This window comes from Pholcus phalangioides, unplaced genomic scaffold (genome assembly GCF_987345545.1).
Source record: "Pholcus phalangioides strain wild (caught in Gottingen) unplaced genomic scaffold, Ppha-v1.0 ptg000042l_1, whole genome shotgun sequence".
Classification (NCBI taxonomy): Eukaryota; Metazoa; Arthropoda; class Arachnida; order Araneae; family Pholcidae; genus Pholcus; species Pholcus phalangioides.
Genome location: NW_028301628.1, coordinates 19,893,683 through 19,906,741, shown reverse-complemented (window position 1 = coordinate 19,906,741; position 13,059 = coordinate 19,893,683).

Sequence of the window (13,059 nt, the reverse complement as noted above, 5' to 3'; positions counted from 1 at the left end):
CCTTGGGGATTGAACAGCCAAGCCAGATTTGACTCCAGCAGGCAAACGCAAAAATCCATGTGAGGAGATCCTGTCCGATTGCTGCTGCTAGTGGAGAAAGCGCTGTACGTCGAGTTTACCATGGCTCACAGCCGCATAGTGGAGAATGTGGACTGTACGTAACAGGCGAATTTGGTGGATTTCGCCAGGGTTGTGCCAGATGGGCATCGACCCTGGAGACAACGTCAGCATCGTCCTGAGAGACTTGGATCGAAGATTCCAACAGCAACTTCTCTACGTGTCACTGTGGTTGACCCTGCAGACAGTCATGGGAGAGATGACTGTGCATGGAAAGTTGGAAGTCTCAGAGAAGATTGTGTCGTCCACATATCATCATGCTGTCTTCGTAGCCGACATCCAAGACTTGTGCATCCTTGGACTGGACTTCCTGAAGTAGCATGAATACTCGTTGGACATTTGGAGTGATCAGTCACGCACAGTGAAAGAACAAGGCATCGTCCTACTTGGAGGTGGTTGTGATCTGGCAACACTCCCGACTAATCTGCATATCAACGAGTGTGCGTGGCTAGTTACACAATGTAACTCATCATATACTTGTTATAGTTATTTTATCTAATGTTAATCATGTAATAAATCTAGTCAGATATCAGCATGGTCTTGCTGTGTTTTGATCATTTCCCCCACTACAGAGGTTGTCACGACAAAGTCCTTCTACTGAAAATGATGGCCGTTTCAGAAGCAAGAATCCCCGGCGGAGGCGTGATACATGCCTATTTTTACATGGTCGTAGTTTTAAGGTTATTTGTGAATTTCATGGGCCCATAATATGCAAACTTGGATATTTTGAGCATTGAGAACAAAAGAAATGTTTTTTACAAATTTTTCCCAACTCTCAGTATCAATTATAAGTCTCGTCCCTTCCAGCCCCATTTAAATGTGAATACATGATCTGAGAGATAGAGAACTTGGTGTTGCCATGCATTAACTTTGCTTTGACTGGATGATGTTAGACGTGAATAATTTTTGTTTCAGATGAACGCATCCCACTTTTAGAAAAGCAGAGGAAAATTAGAAATTTGTTTCTACACATGCTTCACGTTATATGTCTCGCTCAGGCATTGTATGTGTGTGTAGTTGACAGATGGTTATCCCAAGAAATCATCAGTTGACGTCACGACTCCCACAAGGCGAGGTAGGAAAGGACAGGACTCTGGGGGGCCGATGTTGTTTTGATTGTTTTTTTACACCATAAATGCACTGCAAACTATAGCTATTTATTTATTTATTTTGGTATTTGATTAAACTGACCAAAGTCACCCTTAGGGGCATGAGTCAAATGCAGCTACATAGGGCCCCACTCTTGGAGGAGTCTTGCATACATATGAGGTAATATAAAAAAGTATTTTTTACAACAATAGAACAAGGTAGCTCTGTATCAACTATAGAAATGAGTGATTGCTCTAAATAAACGAGGATTATTCGTAACTTGAAGGCACCCCCCAACTAATCATTTTCTCTTTGGATCCCACATCTGGTAATGGTTGCCCTGAAATTGACTTGAGGGACCTCAAATACTTTATTTTGGGCTTGAAATCAATTTAACTTGGATAATAATGCAGTTATTATAAACCATAATTTAGATGGATTTAGTGCAACCATTTTTTCAGCTAATTTCTGGTCCCTTAATACCTTAGTTTTTAGTTATATTTCCTTTGTTCCAAAAATTATAAATGCCTATTTTAGGTATTTCAAGTACCTTTTTGCCTGCCTATTTCGACCATTTTAATGCCTAAACTTCTGGGCTCCAATTATTATAATATTAATGATCCACACAGTTAAATGTAGAAGGTGTACAGTTCTTTGTATTAAAGGTGAATTAGTACTCGTGCTCGACTCTCCTGGTGGAGGTCCTGGCACCAGATCCTAAATTCCATTGCAGTTTGGCAAGAATCTGAAAAACTTATACAATTTCCTGTTTTTCTTGTTGCAGATTAAATTAAATTTACGCAGCATAAAATTTTATTTTCTCTCATTTTTCTATAGTTAGCAAAAGAAAAAAGAATGCCTTACCTTTTGTATAGTTTGAATTTTAACTTGCATATGCAGCACTAACATGGCTTCATTCCAATTACGCTGATCACGTGCTTACACATCACTCTCAATCATTACTGATTAATATAATTCATACCCACCTACACATAATACGAATTCGAGAATTCCGCATTTTAAACTGCATCTAAACGTTTGAGATTTGTAGTGTCAGCTGCATAAAGTGACTTTCCCCCCTTGTACATCATGGTTTTTTTTAATAGGCAGATTGTGGTCTGTGGTCATCCCACTTGAAAGTTAAAAAAAAGGCAACCCCCGCAATCCCTTTTATTTTCCTATAGTATTGCTTAAAAAACGGGGTCAATTGTGTACGAAAAACTTTTCCATTGAAGGGGAAATATATGCACCGAAATGGGCATCATAAAGTCATAAAACTTCCTCTCAGTAACTTGCAGGTGGTTAGGTAGGCAAAAAGGATAAGTTTTTAAATATTAAGAGGTTGCAGAGAGGAAAGATGACGTATTGGTGGGTATTACGCAATTATTCTCAATGGAAATAAGGGCCATAAACTAAGGGGTGCTGATGAGTGAGAATCAAAAAGATACAGAACTGTTCTTGATGGGCAATTCTGACAAATTATTCACAATAGTAATTCTTTCTTTCTAGATCAAGATATAATTTTGTTGCACGTTTAAAAAATCCATGATTTGCCAAGTTTTATCGTGAAATCTACTTAGAAAATCTGTCAAACTGACGATCAGTATGGTTGTCAAAGCATTTTTTTTATTTAAATCAACAGAAATCACAAACTGTCTCTTCCCAACCACTCATTACATGGTCTTTGGTTTCAACACACACTTTCATTTTTCCACTCTTAGAATCAAGTATCCATAGATGCCAATGTTTCTACTTTAGATGGAGGCTCAGATTTTTTCTTTGTCATTATTAAATCTTCTGATTTTTTATATAATTATAGAAAAATAAGTCCCCAAATTGTGTTTTGTAAAAATGAAAAATTCCTCAGTCCCTGCCATCCAAAGCTGATTATGCTTTCTTTCGACTGATGTGGGAAAAATGCGATTCCAAATACAAAAAATCGTCAATTATTGTTAAATATGATGTCAAAGTTGCTAGTCACTTATAGAATTGCCAATGGCAGGAAATAAAGCCCCACTACAAATTACAGTGGATTGATTTAACACTAGAACTACTGGAGCGGTATTTTGATCGCTATTGCAAAAATTCATGATACTGCTGTAAATGTTGATATATTTTTAGATTAAACCAAATGTCATAAGAACTAGGGTTGCCTGTTTTGAAATATTGTCATATGAGGCATTTTTTGGAATTTACATTGCGTATTATTCATTGATTTCCAAATTTCGGAATGTAAGTTACACCACGATAATCAAGTGACACTCACTCCAACTCGGGTTCAGATACAGTTGCATTAAAAAAAAATCGGATGATTGGTTTTTCCCTCTAAATAAAATGCAAATCAAGTTATGTAAATTGAAATTATGTTGTATGACGTCTATTTATGTAACTCTTACGACTGAGTTAATTTTATAGGAAAAGAAAGGATATATGAATATGCTGCTCTCTCCCCCCGGAAGGAATTCATTCACAGTTCCAAAAAAATGTCTGACAGTATGGATTTTTCTTGTTTCTGGAGCCGTTTTTAATTTTTTTTTTTTCAAATTTAAAATCGCTTTTCTTGCAACTTTGGAGGTGGGGGAAATGCCTCGTAAAAGACAAATTTCTCTAGAAACAAAAGAACAGATTGTGAAACATATATACCCAAGGTGGAAAAAGCTGAATTTCTATTTCTAAACTTCTAGGTGTTCCAAAATCGACAGCATGTGATATTTGGAAGCGGTTTCAACTGCGTGGTGAGGTAAACATAGTCTAGTTCTGGTCGCCCAAGAAAAACTTTTTCCAGAATTGATTTGGTGAAGAATCCAACGAAAAGTGCAGTGGAGATAAACCAAGCATTCCACGTCAGTTTATGGAGTTTCTATCAGTGTGTCTACGATCAAGTGACCTCTTTAAGAAGCTCGTCTTTTTGGTTGAAGACTCACAAAAAATCCTTTGATTTCCGTTAAGAATATTACTACTGCTATACCAGACATGCACCTCGTCCATATTCCTCTGCGGAACCTCTGACGAATTGGTACATGTTGGAATGTGTTTGTGCGGGTAGTGAAACCTGGCGTGAAGTTTGTTTCTGTGTGATGCTGCCATCTGCCACCAGTTTTTCTAACTATGAGTGAAGTGTGATGATTGAATGATTTATCGTTGTAGGCTTGTTGCTCTCTGTGGCGAGACTTTTTAATGGGGAGATCGGCTCGCATTTGCGCCTCGACGTTGGGAACCATAGGAAACCAACTTCAGCCGACCACCCCTGTGGTAACGGTGGGGTTCAAACACGGATCCTCGCGATGCGAGTCCGTCACTATACTCGACCACCACAGCGGCTCCTTTAAGAATAGAAAGGTCCGACTTAATTTTGTTCGGAAGCACCAAAGTTAGACTCCTAAACAATTTGCAAAGGTTATTTGAAGTGAGTGAAAAACAAATATATTAGGCATCCAGAAAACCAGCGATTCAACAGAAGATATCAATTTCCTACAGTTAAACATAGTGGTGTGGAAACATAGCATCATGGTGTGGGGCTTTGGTTCATCCCAGTGAGATGATCCTTTGGTGCGAATAACAGACATCGTGGACCAAGAACAGTGGCGTAGCCGGGGGGAAGCAGAGTGAGCGATTGCTCCCCAATCGAAATTTTGCCTACATTGGCGCCTATTTTTCTAAATGACTTTTGATCTTTAAAAAAACTTGAAAATATTTTTTCATTTTCTGCCTTCATTGACTAAAATGATGAGTAAAGGGGAAAAAATCTGCATTTATATTTGCTCCTCTTACAGTTTGTGCTAATTCTTAAGAGAAAAAAGAAAGTGGAGGTTTTTCATTACCATTTTTGACAATTGCTCTCAAGCTCTTCGTCTGGAAGCATGTTCAGATCAGCCTGTTCCCCACCATTATTAAAGGGCAGAATCTTGCCCACTTCTAGCTCTAACTTTTTTCTCTTGCTATTGGTCGTTCTCGGTAGAGCTCCTAGAAATACCTTTTATAGGTATGAGGATATGGCGTTCACGAAATGCTCATTCTGCTCTGCAGGGCCACCAAAAGCATTGACTAAGGCGCCTTTTGAAGAAATTAGGCATGGGAACCTATTGTGGACAGACCACTGAACCTATGAATTAATGGCTAGGATTCAAGCTGCAAGAAGTATTGCCTTTTCTTTGGGCGCCTTAGGTAGAAGCTCCTAGAAATACCACTTTATGTATGGGGGTACTTAGCTAGATTCATAACGCCTAGAAATGTCACGTTATCTGCATGTGCCTTGGCAAGAATTACTAGCTTGTATATAGGGCAGTGTTAAAGACTAAGAAAAGGTGGAAAACGGCTATGAGCTTTTGAGCCCTAAAAAACCCAAGATTTGGGGCACAAAAGGGGGTTCTGGAAGCAGGGCCGTCTTAAGAGTATCATGGGCCCCCGGGCCAATTGATTTTTCTGAGGCCCTACCAAACAAATTCTCGAAAATTTCAACCAGATCTCATTTTTGTGAGGCCCCTCTTCGCTTGAGGCCCCCGGGCCGTGCCCGGGTGGGCCCATGCCTTAAGACGGCACTGTCTGGAAGAGTTTTTCTTAACGGTGGGTAAATAAAAACGTATAATTTTGGGTCAATAGCGCTGATATGTAGAGAACGGAAGTGGAAATTATAGTCTTCTATATTTGTACGGCAATATATTGTACTATATCACATATGGTGATAGTGCATAGTTTTATGTTAAAATGTGACTCTTTCAGAAACATTGTCTTTTTTCATGGTTTAGTTTCTCTTTCCTATGAATCACTGTTTGTTTTATCATTATTCATATAAAGCAGGGTGCCGAATCGAAGAAATTATTTCCTGGAAAAAGTTATGGGGGGGGGGGGGGTGTACGTACCGTACACAATTCATGGCACGTGTCTCCCCTCCAATTAATCCCAGTATTTCTTAAAACTTTTGGCACCCGTGTCCCCTCCCCCCGACTTCATCATTTATCCGTGACTTCCCAGAATAGCCTGACGCAGGGGGTTCTCGAACTTTTTCCACCCGAGGTGTCCCTTTCCCCTGTTCGATACTTATCCGCGAGCTCCGCCTGATCCCTAAAGCTGTTTAACAAAAAATATTTCCGAAAAACCTTTGTCAGTGCCACCGCTCCGTGGTGCCCCTGACGAAGATTGGAGGCGCATCAGGGTGTCGCGGTGCACAGTTTGAGAACCTCCTGGTCTAATGTAAAAAGAAAACCCACCGCAAAGAACTGAATAAGCACGCATCGATACACCAACGCGTTGAGACGTCCCTCAAAAAAGGGGTGGCGATGAGCCACGAGCACACGCACTTTGAGATTCCGTTGAATATTTCCGCAATAATAAAAATGCACTATATATATACTCATCGCTTTTTAAAGCGGAATTCCGGGCGTTATTTGTTTCTTCATTTCCCACAACACATTGGTGGTCTACACAGGGCCGTCTTACAAGCATCAAAGGGCCTTTTCTGAGGCCCTCTACCTTCTTCAGAAATGCCTACCTAACAGTTCATTCTCGAAAATTTTAACTGGATCTCATCTTTATGAAGTCCCTTTTGCACTTGAGGCACCTGGACCGAGCCTGGAATTGTCCATGTATTATGAGGAAAGTTTAAAAGTAATTGAAGATACATACATATAGTAATTCAGAAAAACAAAGTGTCCACGAACCGTTCAGTCTACGCTTAAAAAATGATCTAGTGTTTTTCAATTAGTTATTATCACTTATCTCCCCGAGGGCTTACGATACTTTCTAATATGAACTATGGTGTCGTGAGGTTTGCCAGCACTTATCCGAATGCCGTCTGGTCAAATTAAGAGGGAGAAAAATCCAAGAACTTATTAGTCCGGAGGGTTCTCAAACTGTGCGCCACCAACGTTTGTCGAGGCTCCGCAGAGCATCCCGAAGGTTTTTCAAAGAGATTCTTTGTTAAACTGCTCTGGGGAGCCGCAGGGAAGTATTGATTAAAATAACGGGGCACCGCGAATGGGAAAAGTTTGAGAACCCCTGCGCTAGTTTGTACCATTCATCACTCATATATTTTCATTCTTCTCTGAATTTTTATAAAACACATCGCATGAATTTATTTCACTAGAAATAAATATACTATGCACAATGGCTTTTTAAGTTTTTCAACATCGAGCAGAACGCCCCTTTAAATATTTCAATCGATTCATACACCTGCCACTTTCACTTCGATTCGGAAGATGAGCAGTGACATTACAAACACGCCTCAGAGATACTTAAATAGATTACGGACACATACGACAATTTCTGGAGCACTCTAATTCGTTTGAAGCAGTGGTTCCTAAACCTTTTTGGGCATCCCGAAGGTTCGATTCAGGCCACCCTCTGCTTGTGCGTATGCAATCTAGTAGTATGTGATAAAACCACTGCGATCGTGTGGGCATCACGATGGATTCATCCCGGTTTGAATCCACTAGTGGCGGTTGACTGAGAGGCGAGTGTTTTTTTGCAATTTCTAGGTACGAATGCTAACCGATCTTTCGTTTGGAAAGCCTTCCCGCAGAGAGCAAGGCAGGCTTTCATCGTGGTATTTGCATAACGCGAAACTTCAGGCATCCGCCAGACATATCAAAACTTCTCGGACTGAAACCCATACGTAACTATGACATCATATATACGTTATGGTCACGTATAAGAAAGAACTTTCCGGCATGCATTAACCGTTTAAAGGCCGAACTATGAACAAAATCACTCATTGTTTTGAAATTGGAAATTTGAGGTCCTTTTGCATGCCTATGATCAACTTTGAAATTTTGAAGTGAAATTTTTTTTTCACTATGTTCCATTTATGGAACATTGTGCCAACCGCCAATGTTCCATTTATGGAACATTGGCACTTGGGGAGAGGTGAAAGCGGAAACTGGTATCGCCTATATTCTCGCAGAATTTTTTATTTCTGGAGTACAGTTATCTCACGAAATTTTCTATTTTGGACTACAACTTCAAACTCGCAACACATACCGATTTTTTTTTAGCATAAAATGTGTGAGTGAAGAAAATTCAATTTTTTTTTATAATGTCCGTGATAAAAGAAAGAAAACATCTTTGATGGACCCGTTTATCATATTGGTAGCATTTATATACAGTGTTTTTTTGGCAAACCGCACACCGTCCTTGCGTCGCAGACACAATATAATGGCCATCAGCTGACCTGACATCTTTTTTCAGTTTACAACGTGAACCTGGATGAATAATTAACCCCTCCTTCGTTTGTAGAAGGTTCATTGTCATTCCAAGTGCAAAATAAGATCATCTGCTCGCAACTCTGAATGAATTATCCCAACTTGCTATAATGGTTATATGGCAAATCTTTTCAAATGGTATAAATCATAGCTGAGGTTTTTGATCCCATACATTGTTTTTTTTTTCGGATTGCTTAAAACTGTCTTTTCTTGAAACCTTCACAGGAGCGTTGCACTTCTTCTGCCCTACATTTTTTTAAAAACGCGTTACGAGAATTTCTACTACCTCATCCTCGATGTTGCAAAATATATATCTAGCACTCCACATGCATCAGTTGTCACTAGATCATCCGTGATGCCCATTTTCATTAGCAAGTAATTGACATATATACGCGAGTTATATATATATATACAAGGATATTTATATCTAAATGCTTCTAAATATCCTTCATCTTCTTCTAATGCGAGATATCTTCTGGATGTGGTTACATACAGCTGAACATAATAAGACTATCTACGATTACCGATCCCGGTTTGATTAGTCTGCGGTTCAAAAACATCGCCAACTTCCCCCCCACCCAGTTGCAGCCCTGTTTCCAGTATACAATGAAAAAATATGAGAGGCGGATTTAACGGCGGGCGTACCGCGCGCGCCCGTTGCCCCGACTTCTAAAGGGGGCCGAAAAACCCAAACTTCACACTTTTTCTAATTTGAGGCCCATTATTTTCTTTTGCGCCCGGGCGATGGGGGGGTGTTGCCTCGACCGACTATAATCTGCCACTGAATATAATAATAATAATAATGAAAGAGACTTCTGTTTGTCAAAATAATTTCTCTTCAAAAAAAAAATTCATCACACTGCTTGTACAATTTTCGTTGCAAGCTGTAAAATCAAGACTGCCAAAATATATCGGTTCGTAAATCGGGGAGTAATGATATAAATTTTTTTTTTTTGCAACGGGCCGCGAAATTATCAAGTCCGGCCCTGGGAGGGAGGGATGGATGGATGGTTGAGTAGCAACACAAAAGAACTGTTGCGGTTCAAAGCAAAAAAATATGTGTAACTTTGCATATTTTGTAGGACTGTTCGTGGCGCTGCTGTAACTTATTTCACGTTCTTTGCTGAGTGAACTCGCTTTTGCTTACGCTCCTTCATAGCAGCTGGCTGCCTTGATATGTTAACAAAATAATGATTAAAATCGAGTTAAGTTTGAATAATGTTTTACTAATGTTAAAATTAAGTTCTGATCACATCAATTCTTGATTGCGGATATTACTACAATGATGGAGTATTCGAATAGATTGATCAAAGATATTAGTTATGGTCCTCAAGTTACACTGGTGATCTTAAAGAACAATGTCAATGTGTAGCCACCCTACATTGAGGAACATATTATATGGAGGGGGTAAAAACTATTTAGCCTGGATGAACAAAAAAGAACTTTTCTTTCTTTGCTTGTCTGGACCTTTCAACATCTGTAATATTCCCCCTAAAGCAGAGTTCTCAGGATCACGTGATAATTCTTAGAGGGGTTTATCACTGCATTAGGGAGGTCTCTTGCGAACAATATTAGTTTTCCTTAAGGGTCATTCAAGTATTACGTCAGCATCGAGGGGATTTCGGATTTTCTGACTTTTGATGACGTCATCAATCACCCTTTTTTGAAGATATGAAATATTCTAAGCTGCTGACGGGACGGGAGGGTCAAAAATGGCTGAAAATCTGCTTACGTAATACTTTAATGGCCCCTTAGAAAAGACATGCCCCCTCATTGTGGAGCAGAGCCTATAGAATGTTGGATCTGCGGCAGGTTCGCAAGCCAGAGTTTTCACGGAGATGAGGTTCTGTAGTGAATTTATAGCAGGAAAACACGGTGATTGTCCTAGGCCCGGGTCAGCCTCATCCTTGTGGGGGCCAGGTAAAAGGGCGCCAGTTTTCTTTCCCCCGTGAAGAAAACAAAAGTTTCTTTTTAATTATCAATTTTTTTTAATCGTGTCGATCTTTACCGACTAGCTATAGCGAACGACAGAACGAGAGTGTTCAAGGGAAGACAAACATCGGACTCATTCGCCATTATTTGTGTTGCGAAGCAACATTTAGGCCAAATTTAAAGGATTACCAGTGTTCTAAAACTTCGTCGTGGTGAGCTGAAAATATTTATGCTTTGAAGTGGTTTTTTTAAAATGGGGAAATAATCTGCCAAACTTTTTGAGGAGACGCCGATGAACAATGAATTACGCAAGGGAGGCAGGTGACAAAAAGAGAACTATTTTGGAGAATGGTGACTAGCTTGCAATCTAGACCGACATCAAATCATCACGATGGAGCAAATAACAAGCATGTAATATCGGACTTCGAAAAAGGGGAATAGGAAAAGGAATACGTGAAATCCGCGTCCTTCGGAAGGGCCCTTGGTTGGTCTAGTGCGGCCAAACCGGGTGGTTTGTTTCATTTTTACCCATTTATTTCCCATCGATCGTGTATATGGCCGGGCCTTCCATTCAAGAATAAGAAATCAACCTTGCTGCAGGATTCCGAAGGTTGAGAGCCACTGGTCTAGTGGCCCCACATCTTACAGTAGGGCCCCTAAGCTGAGATCTACGGCGTTCTCAGGCCCGTGCGTTAAGAGGTGTCGCGAGTTCGATACCCGGTTCGTCCTTGTCAGAAAACTTTCCTGACACAGGGGTACAACAAAAGACGGCGACTTGACCGCAGCAAAAAATTGCTACCGCAGGGAGTCCCCCATCGAGAGGTTAGCGCACCAACCTCTCGATGAGTATAAAAAACAAGCCTGCCGTTCGGAATCGGCAATAAATTGTAGGTCCCGGTCTAATTAGCCCTCGTGTGCAGAAAATGACCGTGGTGCGACAAAAATTATTTAAAAAAAAAATCAATTTCTCAGGCCCGTATAGTGAATTTATAGTGTGGAAAAAAAATAGAATTATCTCGGGTCTCTGGACTGGAACCCTGTCAGCCCCCCTACTGTGCTTCCTTGCGACTTGGAAAATCGGCCGGACTATGTTTGTACCCCTTACACGATGCTTTCGGCTCTCGTATATAAGAAACGCTTCTAATTTTTTATTTCATTTGTGCCAATATGTTTTGTCTGTGTGGTAATGCAATCAGTACAAAAATGGGCTTACTCGTGCACATTCTATTTAGACGGTGTTCCGATGCACATTCGTCTGGCGAAGGCAGATTGCCATTTCGACAGTCGGCGCCGATCGTTGTTCGGCGGTTTTGTTGTTTTGAGCCCCACTATTGATATGGCACCCAGCGCTTCACTTCTGTTGTGCACACGGCTTAATATCAATAGTTTTGCATTCGCAGGACGCGTTTTCAACGTGCGCGGGCGCGCCCGTACAGCTTGTTTCGGAAAGTTTCGTTGCAGGTGCTGAAGGAACTTCGATATGGCAAAAACATTGATGGGGGAATCTAGGGTTGCCAGCCATCCGTATATATGACCGCACGGATGGATTGCATTGAATATTCATGATCTACTGAGGGCTTAGGCGCCCTCGCAAAGTTGGTTGAATTCATGAGTAGGGATACGGGGGGGGGGGGTGATAGAAACGATCGGCCTTTCCCCCACCATGATTAAAAAAAATTACCACCATACGCAGAGAAGAGCAGAAGGTGGACATGTGCCCTTATGCTTTTGCGGGTTGCTGATGTGTCTTAAGCCCTTAGGGTCCAGCTCCTATAAGGTGTTGTATTTAAATCAACTTTAAATTTTAAAGTTTTTAAAAATTAAAAAAAAATTGAGTCTTTTTTGTAAATTCACTCGCGTTTCCCCTTTCATTAGGACCCCCCTATTTTATTAACCCAAACCCCCCCTAGGTGGTTGCTACTCACAATTTGGGAACCACTGATATCAGAAACCAGTCCAGCATGGCTCATTTTGTCAAATGGAAAAAGTCACCAAAAAGTCACTGAATTTTGGTATTTAGTAGACACCCTACTAGTGTTAAATGCATGGGCGGAGATACTGGGGGGGGGGGGGGCCCAGCGTCAAAGGTGGAGTCGACTGATCTAATGTATTTATGAATTGGCATCATCATCATCTTGCCCCCCCCCCCAGACTTCCACGTCTATCTCTGCCTATGGTTAAATGAATTGTACAAAACAAAAACTTTTGCATATCAAATATATGAGAAATATTTACAATTATTATTTAATTTATATGTTAGAAAAATAATTCTATAATCCTTTATTTCAGTGAATAATAGAAATTCAAATAGGCTTCGCTCGAAACTACATGGAAAAACTGGACATCTTTATAAATTCAGGATTGCCAAAATAGTGGAATGCCCTGGGTAAATGGGTTATACGGTCACCTTTTTTGCAGTCCTTAAAAAAACGACAGATTTATGAAGTTTGGGAATTGGCACGAGTAGTGTTATGTTCTTTAATTTTAAAGTTGTAACAGTAATTTTTACTTGACATCTGTTCTTTCAAACTGTGATTTGTAATGCCTCTCTTTGATGATCACATGGTTGCATATCACCTTTGGCTTCATATCATTTGCCTCTTTTAACTTCAGAATAATGATTTTTTTCCCTTTATTGAAAGGAAAATTTGATGGATTATGACAACTGCACAATATTCTGAACTTTATTTATTATTGCCTTAGTGTGAAATGAAATTAAAATAGC